The sequence below is a fragment of the Balearica regulorum genome, chromosome Z (genome assembly GCF_011004875.1).
Source record: "Balearica regulorum gibbericeps isolate bBalReg1 chromosome Z, bBalReg1.pri, whole genome shotgun sequence".
Classification (NCBI taxonomy): Eukaryota; Metazoa; Chordata; class Aves; order Gruiformes; family Gruidae; genus Balearica; species Balearica regulorum.
Window position 1 is genome coordinate 59,016,265 of NC_046220.1, and position 15,295 is coordinate 59,031,559.

Below are 15,295 nucleotides of genomic sequence, written 5' to 3' on the forward strand. Positions count from 1 at the left end.
CGGAGGCAGCCCTGCTGAGGGCAGCAGAAATGCGAGCATCTGCATAAACTGCCAACAGGATTAGGATGGGACTGCAGTTCCAGGTGCCATCAGCTAGTAACTTCAAGTGAATGGATAAAATGGGGACACAGCCATCACGTAGCTCATGTTTAAACATGTAGGCTGCTGTTGTTAGTGCTGGAAAACGAGTTTTACACCCAACTTCTTTGGCAGCGTTCAGGCAACAAAAGTTTTCCTATTAGAAGGTAAATTTGCAGAGAAACGGTATAGAGTTGTTAGCAGTTGCAAGCTACGCTTCTCTTATTGTAAGTGGAAATTACCATACAAAGTTTGTGAATGACTTTGGTGACACAGTGTGCAAAAGCATTGACTCTGGGTATTCATCTGATTGCTGTACTTTAACCAGTGTGAGCTTTATATTCCTGCTCAGGGATGGAAAATGAATGGCCTGGATTGCTAGCACTAAATGAGGCAGTAGCTTGGGCAATACAGCTTCTAGGTGATGATTATTTTGATATTTTTCACTAAACGCAGTTTTAATTCAGGCTGACTTGGAACAAATGAGTAACAAATACCAGTAGATATTGATTGCTTAGAGAGAGAATCACCAGTTCAGGACGTCAGGTCTCATTTTGGATTCTGGTTGTAAAGCTTCACATCCTCTCTTTACGCCAAAGATACTTGGCATAGATATTGGCATAGGCACACCTACCTATTTGTGTTTTCAATGGAAGCTATACACTTTTGTGCCTTTATACATAATTTTGTGCCTGCTTTTTTTTTAAAAAAACCCCCTCATTTCAGTTCAGCAGCAAGAAAAGTATGCTGCGTTTTGCTAGTATCCAGGACCTATACAAACAAATGATAGCAATCATGCTTGCATGTTTTATCTACTGTAGTTATCTACTTGTAGGCCAGAGGAGCCTGTAACTATTGTTTGTATGCTGATGGGCAGCAAAGTTTTTTAATCTTCTTAGGTTTTGATATTGTCATTGGTTATCATATTTCTATAAACAAGACTTTTTTTTTTTCCCCCACTAACCACCACCAAATCCAGATACTGAAAAATCATGAATGATCATTACTGGTGACTAGTAGCCTCTTACACTCTCCATTTGTCAGCATTCAGGAGATCAAAAGAAATTTTTTCAAGATTGAGTTAAAATTGTTGCTGCCAGAAGCAGAAATTATGTTAAGTGATTGAATGCAACTGAGAATGTAGTAAAAAATACTTTGTCAGTACTTTATAAAGTGGCTGCTAAGCTCAGGACATCGATGTATTCATGTCATGAAAGGATCCCCCTCAGATTTTGAAACTGCTGCCATTCCAGGAAGTAGTGACTGCTTGCCTCTGGGTGGGCCTAAAGTCAAGATCAACAGACCTTTAAAACACTATGCGATCAGAAGCGTTGAGATATTATTGAGTAGAGGTTGCTATAGCAGTGCATTGCTTCTTGCGAAATGCAATCATATTGAAGCAGTGGGTCAGTGTAAGGTGATGCTATAGCTTAGAGGTGTATCTCCCATAACAACTTAATTAAATTCAAATAAATGTAGTGATACATTATCCAGTGAAGATGCAGAACAAAAGGTGAAATAGATGGTGTTTTGGCTAATTCAGTAGTTTGTGCTTTTTTTTCCTGTTTTCTGACCTTGAAATTCCATGCCCATGAGTTGACTGAATACTCTTATCTGGAGGATAAACCATTTGCTTGTATAGAACATTAGGTGTAGACTAAACAGCTTTTTATTGCTGAGAATTGTGGAACTTAATAATAATAATACTAATGCCAATTGCATGGCAATATCTTCCCACTGAAGTTTATAAAGTAAGTTTCTGCACTTACAGAAGAATTAGTCTGTTCCTTCTAGCTCACAGATGATGCCTGGGATGCTTTGTTTGATGGCACTAGTGATTTTGTGCTCTGTGATTGCACTCTGTTAGATTGCAAGTGGAGGTATATATGTGACTGCTGCAGAAGGTTAATTAAAGAAGGAGGATTAATTAAAAATTAATGATCGAGATACTGATCAGCATGGACCTAGTCTTGACTCTTGCCAGCATATGGGGGTGCTGCTGAGGTCAGGGACAACAGGTGTGCTGATTGCAGTGGGCCCATAATTGCATCCCAGAACTTCATCTCACAGAGACCTGCAGGTTAGGTAGGGTTGTTGTTGCTGAAGATTGTGCGATTTAGATAATAGGTAGCTGTCTTTGAATTGTTTTTCCAAATATGTATTGACACATCTTGTTGGTTTGGGTTTGTTTTTTTTTTTTTTTTTTGAGTATAGACTTTGTGCAATGCCAAGAAAGGGCAGAGGTCTCAAAACCCCATGTTCCTCAAGGCAGTCCCCCAAACACCCTATATTGGGTGCTGAGTCATACTTAACTATTTGCTAGAGCAGGAGAATGGAGAGGGGTTTGTGTATCTGAGAACAGATGTGAACCTTGAGTTGAAAGATTTGATAGGAAATGAAACATATTTACCAGCATAACTCTGGCTGTATGGTTATTATTATTTAAAATGTATTTATTAAATAATAATGTTCTGGAAGCCTGGGTGATGCTAGTGTTCATTTGCATTCCTGTAGCCAGATTACTTCTCTTTGCTGTTTCACAATAGTCCTTGAGGGTGTGTTTGAGCAAAACTTGCAAAGTGTGGTCCTTGTTTTGCATGTGCTGTGTTCTTCCACACAGCCCTGGGAAGAAACCATAATAAAGAAGAGAGAGGCAGAAATAAAGGTATTTTTTACTTTTTGAGGTGAAAATGCCAGATATAATTTCAGAAAACACACAACACCCCTGCAGAAGAAGAGCAGACCCCAGCTGCTCTGCAGAGTTGGTGTGAGGCATGGCACTAGAACTGTTGTTGATTTTTCTGAGTATGTGGGGGTTAATCAGCAGCTGGCAGACAAATCGCTGTGCTTGCCTAGCCTAAACATAACTGTGACAATAACATAGCACTTGTTGTGCATCCAGCTCTCACGCTGCCCACGGGAACGCTGCTGTGGGGAGATGCATGAGCTGCCCGTGTCCATTGTTCTGGCTTGCCTGCCTGTTTGCCTGCTCCTTGTGTCTCCCCTCCTATTCTAAAAAGAAGAGAGACAATCAGCGGAAACCAAAATGGACCCAAACTGAATTTGCTTGTTATTAAAGGCAGGAGTCTTTGCTTTTACAGGTCCTGTGAACTTGACATCTGACGAATTGTCCCAGGATATTATGAAGGTACAGATTTCTCCTTATACAAATAGCTAAGGTTCGTTTAGGTTGAGAAGCAGCAACCTCTGCTTTGATATCTGAGCACCTTCTGGAGCTAAAAATTAAGTAAGGTGACTAATGCCTGCCAGACAGGCATCCTGTCTCTTCTTCTCATGTGGGAATAGTTATAAGTGAATGTGATTGTTATTTGAAGGAACCTGTTATGTGGTTGTGGGCTGGAAGGCTGGGTTGGAGACTCAAACTCTGCTTTTGGACCAGAAAGCTCTTGCTTTAATGGTGAACCTTAGTGGCTTCAGGGAGCTTACAGCTCAGCTGCCAGTCTGAGGGGAGCACAACCTGTTTTGCACAAGCTCCATCCTTGAGATGGCATGATTCATTACATCTGAGGAGTTTGTCTCTGAGGGAGACCTTATGGGGGGCTGAGAGTCCTTAACTGGACTTAACTGCAAAAATGCTTGATGTAAAAAATATAGCAGTTCCCATTGTCTTCTACATGGAGGTATCTAACAGTTTTTGAGGGGGACCACTATTTGTGAAAAGTCCCATTATAGTTTATCAGTTGTATTTGGCCTTTAGTCTTATATTCTGCTTTTTATTTATATCTATCTGTTTACAAAACCAGAAAATAATTGTCTCTGGGTTTTTTATCACCTTTTCAAGCAGGAGCTTGATTATTTGCTCAACTGGGTATAAACCTAAATTAATGATTTATGTTGAGAGAAAAAAAATCTGGTAAAATCTAGCAAATCTGGTAAAGGTGGTATCTTCTCATTAGCCAATGACTATAGATTTTTTTAATAACATCTGAATTTAGTGGAATGTTGTTGGTGTGCCACTTTTGTTAGGTCATTATTATAAAAGTGATGGTCTCTTTAGGTTTGTTTTTTTTTTTTTCTTTAAATTGCCAGCTGAGCAGGACATTGACCATTCATTTGAGATTCATGTGTTGCTATTGTGATTTATGTCATCTCACAGTTGTATCTCTGCAGTATGTGCGCTTTTTGGAGTCTATGTTGAAAGCCTGTTTTGGGTCAGAGTGTTGCATCTCACGAGTCTTGCTGGAGGGAAAATGTTCTGGTGGCACATTGTTCTGATATAGTAGAAAGAACATAGTTGACTCTATAAAGAATGAACAGACCTATGGTATTTCTACAGGTGTGAACAGCCTAGGTGTTAGAGGAAGGAGGCATCTTAGAAATGTATTGCTCTTTCCTCCAGAACACTGTATATTGTCTAGTCAGGGCACAGTTAAACTTTCTAAATGAAGAGCAGGCTGAAAACTGGATCATTTTGACTTCCCAAAAGCTATTGCTATATACTGCGATGCTAAATACACACAAGGCAGTTTCTTTCAAAGAGGTGAAGGTCATTGACATTGCAGCCTAGCTTGGCAAAAGATCAATCAGTCGTATCTGTGCCAGAGGGGGAACCTTTTTCAAAGCATCTATGCTATAGATAGGTGATGTATCCAAAAGTATCATGGTGCCCTAGGATTTTTCAGTAGTATATTAACTGTTGTAGGAACAACAATCTGGAAAATAATTTCTGATAAAGCTGACATATGTGACTAAAGATGAAATGAAGCATGTAGAAATGTTTAGATGCTACAGCGTGAGTGAGTTGTGGGGCTGGTAGGAGAATACAGCCAGTTGCACTAGACAATATATTTAGAGACTGTAATGCAAATGGAAAGGTATTTTCAAGTTTGGGGAAAGCTCCAAGAACAATGTGCAAACATGAGCTCGTGCAAAGCACAGCAAGACAGAAAAAGACAAGAAGTAATTAAGCTCTGCCAGTGGGAGCTACTGTGGCAGGCAGAGAGTGCCAGGCTGGCATCACTTGCCCGTGTGAGCTCAGAAAGAGCAGCCCAGATGCTGCTCATGCAAACTTCGGTGGCTGCAAAATGAAGAGTCTCTGTGTGTGTGTGCAAAGGGAGGTGATATACATGCTTGAATGGGGGTGGTGTACGTTAGAAATGAGCTGACGTAAACTGAGAGACACAGTTCTAAGATAAGAGGCTGGCAGATTATTTTAATAATCTCTTATTAAAATCATCATCTAGTTAGCTATTTTTTTCTAGTTGTTGTTATACAAAATGCCTGTACTTCAATCATTTAATCATGTTTGTCTCACTCTCCTGTCCAAGGAATATGGGAGCTGCATAGAGGAATCTGGAGCAGTAGCAAGAATATTAGTAATCACAGTTACCCTGACTTTCGTGCTTTTGAGCATAGGACAGCATAGCAGTCCTTGCCTTGCACAAAAATGCAGTGCACATACATGAGATGTGTACCCATATGATCAGATCTGTTTTGTCAAGCAAGACCAAAGTATTGGACGGTATCTCAGCGCAGGAGGGTGTGGAGCCATTGGGGAGTGATTATGGTTTGCTAATCTGGAGCCACATCTGCCCCAGTCTCTGCTCCAGTTAAACCATCTGGAGGGAACATAAGGTAGCTTAAAAGCTGACAGAATGGAAGTTCTCCACCCTGAAATTATAGCTGATATTTCTTTTTCTTTCCCCTAAAATGCCTTTTCCTTCTAAGGCATCATTTGCATAGCACTGCTTGTGACAGCTGGAACAGGAGCCAGGCCCTCTGGCTTCAGACCAATCCAGTCTCCTCTCTGATGCTTGGACGGGCAGCTGCAGCAGATCCTGAGTCTTCTGCAGGGAACAAGCAGGCGACTTTGGCCATGGTTCATACTGTTAGTTAGGAGTGGTAGAGTGTAGATTTTTAGAGGAGCTTTTGGGTTAAAAAAAAAAAGGTGAATTTGCATACAACTTGGAACAACATTTAGGTGCTTAAAATTTAATTTAAATATATTTTCTTAGACATCTTACGTATATAGAAAGTAAAATTATAAATACAGATATAAATGTGTAGTTATACATATCTGTTATATACATGTATCTGTACATATACACATGTATATAAATACCTTTTGTCCTGAGCACGGGCTCAGCTTATATTAAATGATGAAAAATTCCCTGTTGTACCTCTTATCTGAAAAAGAACCAACCCTCTCTCTCTTCCCTAAATTCTAATTACCTTATAGTACATTTAAGAAGTTGACTTGTTTGTGGAGAAGCTGCAGCGAAATCAGTTCTGCTGGTTTTAGAATTAAGTCACCATAACTGAGAATTTGGTTGCCATATGTAAGGGCTGGAGTATGGACTCGCTGCTGGCTGCACTGTGAGCTTTTCTTGCCCATCTCCCTGTTGTGTACTCCAATTGGCTGAGATGCTCATAACATAGACATCTGATGGGATTTTGCTGTTGACCTCAGCAGGGCCTGGAGGGCTTCCAGTCAGCACTGTGTATGATATCTGACAGAGTTGAAGTGCAGGCTGGGGAGTGAGTATGCAATAAAAGGTGGAAATAGGGACAAACGAAGAAAGGTGGAGATAGAGTTTGGTGACAACTAGAAATTTGTAAGTTGACTTAAGCTGGTTTTATTGGTTTATTTGAATGTAAAAATCAGTATGTGTTCTAACCTGACTTATATAATCAGATTGCTAAATATCATAGTTTTATTACCCTGGATTGTTTTAAATGACTTTTTAAAAAATTGTTTGCTTGGCAGTGCTGTTAAATAATGATGTTTTTGGCAGGAAAAGCACACAGTGGGGGATAAGGAGAGAAATGGAAGTGGTTGTCAGTGGGGGAGAGGAAGACGGAAAACAGCTAAGGGAGGGCTGAGTGAAGAAGAATGAATAGAAACAGGCAAACTCTGGAATCTCACTAGGAAGTTGGATGTATAAATCAAAGAGGACTTCTAAGAGCGAGAATGTGAATGTTCTTTGAATGGGTACAAAAAGTGGTGGCTCCTGGAAAGACTCTGATGTTCCTGCTCTCTGTTTTCTTCCCCAGCCTACCCTTTCAAGCATATTGACCATTCTGGTTCTTTTCCCACACCCAACAAAGTTTTTGGGAGTATCTTCGCAGGGGTGTTCGCAACAGTTGGTAGCATGCTAAAAGGGTACCAACTCTCATTGCTCCCTGTCTTCTTCATCTCTGGGTTGGCTGCCTTACATACCATTTGAGTCTTGTTGTTCAGTTTTGAGACTTGTAGTTCAATTTTTTTGCACAAGAGGCTTCTTGTCCTCCAGGATCACTGGAGAGCCCCTAGGGTTCCACCTCTGTGAGTGTCAGGGTGGGGATGGGCCCATAAGAAGCCACTTGAACTATAGATGATGGTTTTGGGGTTTGCTATATTCCAGAGTTGAAGGAATAGGAGGAAACTGTGGGGCACAATGGGATGCTATACGAGGCTGAACAGGGGTTTGCATAGGGACTCCTGAGTTCAGTGCTAGTCACACCTGCCAATCTTCTTCCTCCTCTCTCTATGTCCCCTGGAAATTGTTAGAGATCTGTTTTGTGTTTACAAGAGGGGGAAAAAAAAAAAAAAGATGATTTTATTTTTTTTATTGAAAGAAACACACTGGAAAGATTGAGAGACAAAAACAATATCCAGTTGGGGAGAGTGAATGAAAGAAACAAAAGAAGGATTTTTTTTTTCCTTTCAGAATTAAGCATATGTATTATTGCCAAGCATTGTCATCCTCAGAGTCAGCAACCCTGTCCATTTTGGGAGAGAGTCTAGATGATGACAGCTGAATGCTGTTACTGTTGGGCATGTGACAGTGCTAGCTGGGCATGTGCTTTTAAACATGTATAATTCCTTCCTGTTTTCCATAGCTGGTTTGGAAAGAGGATGTTCATAAGGCCATTTATAAAGCCGCAAAAGTTTCTTTTTTCCAATAAGAAAAATCTAACTCCCAGTTTTTCTTCCAAGGAAATATAGCTTTTTTTGGGTTGGTTTCCCCCCCCTCCAAACTTCAGGAAGGCTGGATGATGTTAATTTTTCAAAATATTTTCCTGCTCTCCTAGTTACAGTGCCAATGACCTAGTGGTGTCTGTCTAACCTATTCTGTTTGCTCTGCTGGCGGTGAAAAAGTTCTACAAGCCATGTTTTGCACTTTGAGAGATAAGAATACTGATGCCAAATTTTTGGCAGTTTGCTGTATGTGACCAGGCAGCTACAAAACTTTTTTTAGTAGAGTCTGCCCTTTGATTTTCATGGTTCCACATAAATCCCAGTTTAACCACAGATCAGTTTAAGGAACAGAACACAATGATCATCAACTCTGTGTAAACCAGTAGGGCTGCACTGTAATCTGCAGAAAAATCTGGTTTCAGTATTGCTGTTTTGTTCTTTTCTGATCAGATTTTCTTACTGTGGTAAGACTAAAAAGGTAGGGTTTTTTTAAGATAGAAGAAAGCATGGTCCTGCTGTCTGGAGTCCTGCCTTTGTGCAGTTTTTGTTAGGTCTGTAAAATGATTAGTTTTTCTCCTTATTGCAGTCACATCTTTTGTTCCTTTTTTTAGTAGTAGTTTGCTTTTTTGGTTTTGGTGGTCAGAATGTTTGCCTTTGAAAGTGTTTTGAGTCAAGTGTGCCTGTTTTGACATTGGAACTACAGGAAATAATTTTATGGTTTTTGATAACTAAAAGTGAAAGTTACATGTTAAGTGTTGCCTATTTGAGACAGTTACAAGGGTCCTGTAATTAAGGCTATATAGATCTTTTCTGTTTCTGGTGATTTTTATCCTTTCCTGGCAGTTTTCAATCCTATCGTTCCCTTACATATAGTTTGAGAGAGGTTGGGTGATCCAGCTGTAGTATCTCTTGTCCAGGAGCTGCTGACCTTTGCTTCCGATTTCTCCTTAATGAATTTACAGCAGGACATTGGGCATGTCACTTATCTTTTCCCTGTGTCTCAGTTTTTCACCTGAAAAAAAGAAGACCATAGAGAGTGAAGTGAGAAAGAGGCACTGCAATACTTGAATGACTGGAGATGTGCACATTGGCTAGATGGTTGCACTCAAAGAGTTGTGGTCAATGGCTCAATGTGGTCCAAGTGGAGATCAGTGACGAGTGGTGTTCCTCAGGGGTCAGTATTGGGACTGGCATTGTTCAACATCTTTGTCAGTGACATGGACAGTGGGATCGAGTGCACCCTCAGCAAGTTTGCTGATGACACCAAGGGTGTGTGGTGTAGTCAACACGCTGGAGGGAAGGGATGCCATCCAGAGGGACCTTGACAGGCTAGAGAGGTGAGCCCATGTGAACCATATGAAATTCAACAAGGCCAAGTGCAAGGTCCTGCACGTGGGTTAACGCAATCCCAAGCACAACTACAGGCTGGGTGGAGAACGAATTGAGACTAGCCCTGAGGAGAAGGACTTGGGGTGTTGGTGGATGAGAAGCTCAGCATGACCTGACAATGTGCACTTGTGGCCCAGAAAGCCAACCGTGTCCTGGGCTGCATCAAAAGAAGGTCAAGGGAGGTGATTCTGCCCCTCCACTCTCATGAGACCCCAGCTGGAGTACTGCATCCAGCTCTAGGATCCCCAGTACAAGACAGACATGGAGCTGTTGGAGTGAGTCCAGAGGAGGCCCACAAAGATGATGAGAGGGCTGGAGCACCTCTCCTGTGATGAGAGGCTGAGAGAGTTGGCGTTGTTCAGGCTGGAGAAGAGAATGCGCTGGGGAGACCTTGTAGCAGCCTTCCAGTACCTCCAGGGGGCCTACAGGAAAGCCGGAGGGGGACTGTTTACAAGGGCGTGGAGTGATAAGACAAAGGATAATGGCTTTAAACTAAAAGAGGGGTTAGATATTAAGAAGAAGCTCTTTCCTGTGAGGCAGGTGAGACACTGGAACAGGTTGCCCAGAGAAGTTGTGGCAGCCCCATCCCTGGAAGTGTTCAAGGCCAGGTTGGATGTGGCTTTGGGCAACCTGGTCTAGTGGAGGGTGTCCCTGCCCATGGCAAGGAGGTTGGGACTAGATGATCTTTGACCTTCTAACCCAAACCATTCCATGATTCTACAATTCTATGAAATACTCAGACTGGTTGTGCTGAAGAAGTTCTGGAAGGTCAGTTTGTGGTAAAGGAGGCCTTTTAAAAAACTGATTTGTAGTTGAAAGGTAGGTGGTCTGAAAATTGCAGAGAAAAAATAATAGCTGAAGAAAACTGGAGAGTTATTGCTGCAGCTAATGACTGTGGAACTTGCACTCTGCCCTTTTTTGCTGCAGCTTTCAGAGATCTTTATGTTGCTGTTTCTACTTTTGCAAAACTTTTGCATGGTTCCTTGCACCTTGCAGAAGAGAGGCTTGACTTGGATTTGATCTGTCAGAGTTCTGCCAGAAACAACCTTTAAACAACATTTAAACATGACAGTAGTTTATTTTAGTAGATAAAACATACTCTCATTTGTTTGGAGTGTCTATAAACAACTAAATATTGAAGATTGCAGAATAGCTGAGAGCTACAGGAGATGTGGGAAGTAAAATCTTCCTGGGATGTGAGCCTGAACTGAGCTTAATTAAAAAGCTGTGGAGAAGTCTGGAGAAGCAGCATTAGGCACTAAAACAAGCTTGTTCTTGTTTCTTGGAGTTTCTTCCACTCTTGATTTTTTGAGACATTATAATTCCAGTTAACCTCAAAAGGAAGACAGAAAGAAAAATGAACAAGTTACAAACATGTGCTGTCTGGCTTCCCAGAACTTGTCCTCCTTCTCTGCCTAAAATCCAAAACAAATTTGCTCAACAAAATAACCCTTCAAAAAGAGGCCCCTGTTGTTTAAATAAGCTCTTTTGCTTGTCTTCTGCCTGGTCTCATTTCACGCTAACATAAATAAACAATCTGGGATATATCTAATGTCAAATTAGTCTTTAAATGTGAAATGTAATCTGGAAATACATTGTGAAGAAAACAGCCGTAGTCTTGAAAGTGCACACATGAACATATTTCTCAGCTTTCTTCTTCCTTGGGAGGCAACCCTTCTCTTGAAGTCTTCCCTGAAACATGGAAAATTGGATTTTTAATGAGATAGGTCTTTGGTGAACTTTTTGGCGATGGAGGCTGCCAGTGGAAGTATAGACTCAACAACCAAGTCATTGGCAAAACTTCAGTAGGAGTCAGGTCCAAGTCAAACTTGGGTTTGCTTTCATGTGAGCCCATGTGCGCTCTCTGTGCTGCTGGGGCTTGCGCAGGCCTCCATGGAGCTGAAACCAGGAAGAGATTTTTATTGACTCCAGCCCTTCATTCTCAAGCTTTTGCAAATAGGGGAGCTTTTCATCAGGGTAAGGGACAAAAAGCGATGAGCTTTCCGTCCACATTTGTACTGCATATCCCAGCTAGTCTTTTGATGTGAGTAGAAACTGAACAAGGAGAGCATTTAGGCAATTATCTCTTTATGTACTTAGTTGGAAGTCCTTAGTGGTTGTTTAAAGAGTCAGGGCATACCGACCGCTGTCACATGAAAGTAGTATTAATGAGCTTGTTATCCTAAATTGCATCAGGTGAATGGTGTGGTAAAAAAAGTGAAAAAGATATAAATCTGCAATCAATAGTGAACCAGACATCAGAAAGGTCTGAGTTGGAGGAACTCTATGAAATCCAGACAGCGGGACAGTAAACTGGACAATGTGAAGATTTTGGTACAAAGCATGAGATAATGCAATGTGCATGCCCACTGGCTCTTTGAAGCTACATTAAGTCAGAACCGGGCAGAGGTCATGTTTTTGCCTCAGTTTTGTAAAGTCTCTGAGCCCTTCTTCATCCCAATCTTGTCTGTGTTCTCCAAGGATCTTGCGGTACAAGTATAGTTTATGTAAAGCTGTTTTTCTTACATTTTTAAAGGTACATTGCTTCTTTAGTTTATCAAACAAACAAGATTTAAGCTCCACCACTTACCGCAGTTGCTTTTCAAAAGAGGTACCAGGAGGGGCCTGGAAGTACCTTCAGTACGAGGTACTTCTGTACTGGTATGATGGTATGATGCACTTCTGAAGCATCTCAAACCCCTTCATGTGCTGCCAATATCTCCTTTTCCGTTGGACTGTAGCACACCTCAGATCCTCTGTATCCCCGACTCCAAAATCCCAGGGGGTCGGCCTCGACTCTCCCCTGGTGCTTTCTGCCAGGGGCTCCAGGTAGGGCTGTTCTCCCTGGCTGCGGTGTACAGCATGTTTCTTACGTGTGGTCCTGCCTGGACTGGCCCAAGGGCTACTGCATGGACTGCATGGACTATTTCCTGCTTAATTTGTTCAAAGACTTGCCACTGCTCAGGGCCCCGTTTGAAATTTTTCTTCTTCTGGGTCACCTGATGGAGAGAGCTTACAACCAGACTGTAATTTGGAATACGCATCCTCCAGAAACCCACAATGCCTAAGAAAGCTTGTGTTTCCTTTTTGCTAGTTGGTGGAGACATGGCTGCTGTTTTGTTGATCACATCCATTGGGATCTGATGACGACGATCTTGCCTAAAAGCTGGATCTCCTGCGCAGGTCCCTTGACCTTACTTTGTTTTATGGAAAAAACAGCCTTCTGAAGGATTTGGGTTATTTTCTTCCCTTTCTCAGAAACTTTTTCTGCTGTGTTGCCCCATATGATGATGTTGTCAATGTATTGCAGGTGCTCTGGAGCTCCACCCTGTTCCATTGCAGCCTGGATCAGTCCATGGCAAATGGTGGGGCTGTGTTTCCACCCCTGGGCCAATTGGTTCCAGGTGTACTGGACACCCCTCCAAGTGAAAGCAAACTGTGGCCTGCACTCTGCTGCCAAAGGGATCGAGAAAAACACATTAGCTGTATCAATGGTGGTGTACCACTTGGCTGCCTTTGACTCCCGTTCGTATCGAAGTTCCAGCGTGTCTGGCACGGCAGCACTCATCAGTGGTGTGACTTCATTCAGGCCACGATAGTCTACTGTCAGCCTCCACTCTCCAATGGACTTCCTCACTGGCCACATGGGACTTTTAAAGGGTGATCGGGTTCTGCTGATCACTCCTTGGTTCTCCAGTTGATGAATCAGCTTATGGATGGGAATTGGGAAGTCTCAGCTGGTGCGATATTGCCACTGGTGCACCGCTGTGGTAGCGATAGGCACTCGTTCTTCGACCCCACAACAGAAGGGTCCTCTGAGAGACTAGGCAAGGTAGACTACTGTTCAATTTCCTCTGTCTCCAAGGCAGCTATGCCAAAAGCCTACTGGTACCATTTTGGATCCTTGAAATACCTTCTCCGGAGGTAGTCTATGCCCAGGATGCATGGAGCCTCTGGGCCAGACATGATGGGGTGCTTTTCCCAGTCATTCTTGGTTAGACTCATTTTGGCCTCCTAAACAGTTAATTGTTGGGATCCCCCTGTCACACCAGAAATATAGATGGGTTCTGTCCCTTCATGGCTTGATGGCATTAGGGTACACTGTGCACTGGTGTCCACTAGAGCCTCATACTCCTGGGGGTCTGATGTGCCAGGCCATCGGATCCACACAGTCCAATAAACCCAGTTGCTGCTTTCCTCCACCTGGCTGGAGGCAGGGCCTCTCTAATCTTGGTCATTGTATTCGTTACTCACTTCTTGTAAAAATGACTTAAGTCCCTTCAAGAGGATCATAAGTAAGACCAGCCCTTCTAATCTGAGGAACTGCCTATTGGAAATTGGAGTGGCATTTTTCCTGGAAGAATGCCCCTTTGTGACTGTTTTTCCTTGCAGCTCACATACTCATGCCTCCAGGGTTGAGGTAGGTTTTCCATCCCACTTCCTCATGTCCTCTCCATGGTTGCACAGGTAAAACCACAGGGTGCCTTGTGGTGTGTACCCTCTATATCCTCTCCCTTGAGGAGAGAAACTCTTACTCCTAATAGCTGATATACTGGTCCATACAGGTGGGGAGTAGCACATATCCTCTTTGAGTTGCTGGACCAGTTTCTCCATAGCCCAGATGAGGGAGGAAGAGATGTTTTCTTTGTATTGCTAGAGTTGGCTAGCCAATTTATCCACTGTTGGCTCCTCTTCATCCTCCCAGTCCCTTACTGTCAATGAGTTGGTATATGATGATGTTGCACTCCATACAAATTTCCGCCAAATGGGTTGCGTGCATTGGACTTCATCAGGATCTATGGGTAACTGCACATTATCTGGGTCATAATAAACCATCTCCCACATGGCTAATTCCCTCAGGTACTGGATACCTCTTTCCATGATGGTCCACTTGCTAGATGACATACAACATCTTCACTGAAGGGGTACCTTTCCCTCATGCCTGCAGAAATCTCCTCCACAGGCTGAGGACTTCTGTCCCTTTTCCAATCACCTTGTTGATGCGCCTTTCCTAGACAGGGATCACAGTTGCTTGGCTTCCCTACTCTCTAATTCCAGGCTACTGGCCTTGTTATCCCAGCATTGGAGCAGCCAGGTAGTGATGTGCTTGCCTGGATGATGACTGAAATCTTTTTTGCATGTCTCACAGCTCACTCAGGGACAGGGATCAGGTGATTACCTCTGATTCTGCCTCTTCCTCCTGTTCTCATGGTGTTCCTGGTTTGTTGTCATCCCTTACTAAGCGAACTGATTTTTTTTGTGTTTCTGATACTGGCAGAGATTGGTTTTTTGTTCAGCTGTGGTCCCTGTCTCTGGGATTGGGGTAGCCGCAGTCCCTGTCATGGGGTTGGAGGGACTGCAGTGCTTGTCGTGGGGGTTGGAGTAGCCACAGCGCCTGATGTTTTGTCATCAGATCCAGAGGCCTTCTCTTCCTTTAGAGGGTACTGAATAGCGTTGAACAGAGCTTGGTAGGCATGGGCCAGGCCCCAGCACGTTGCAGTGATTTGTGTCTCTCTGGAATTGCCAAGGTGACAGCATACTTTTTCTATTCTACAAGTTTTTCAGGATCCTGCACTTGTTCAGAGGTGAAGTTCCAAAACACTCAAGGTGCCCACTGTCTTTGACTTTTGCCCATGCTATCCCACACACCTCGCCACTCATAACTACCCAACCTTGGGGCAGATCTCTGGGTGATATTTTAAAAGAGTTGTTTAACCCTAAACAAGACCTGAAACACATTCAAGAGACATAGCAATAGGAACATTATATTCTGAACATCTGAAGGATCTTCAAAATTCTCAAGAGCTGTTGTAACTAGCCTGAAGGGAGAAAGGGAAGATATTCCCCTGTTTCCCCCTCTTGTGGTTTAGTCCAGGACACCGCCATAGATTGGTTCTCCATGGGGAA

General features: G+C 42.7%; 1 protein-coding gene across 7 annotated transcripts in view; it reads left to right on the forward strand.

Moving 5' to 3' along the window:
* The window catches only part of ARHGEF28 (Rho guanine nucleotide exchange factor 28), a 129,915-nt gene that overhangs the window by 47,496 nt on the left and 67,124 nt on the right, over positions 1 to 15,295 (forward strand). The window lies entirely within an intron of this gene.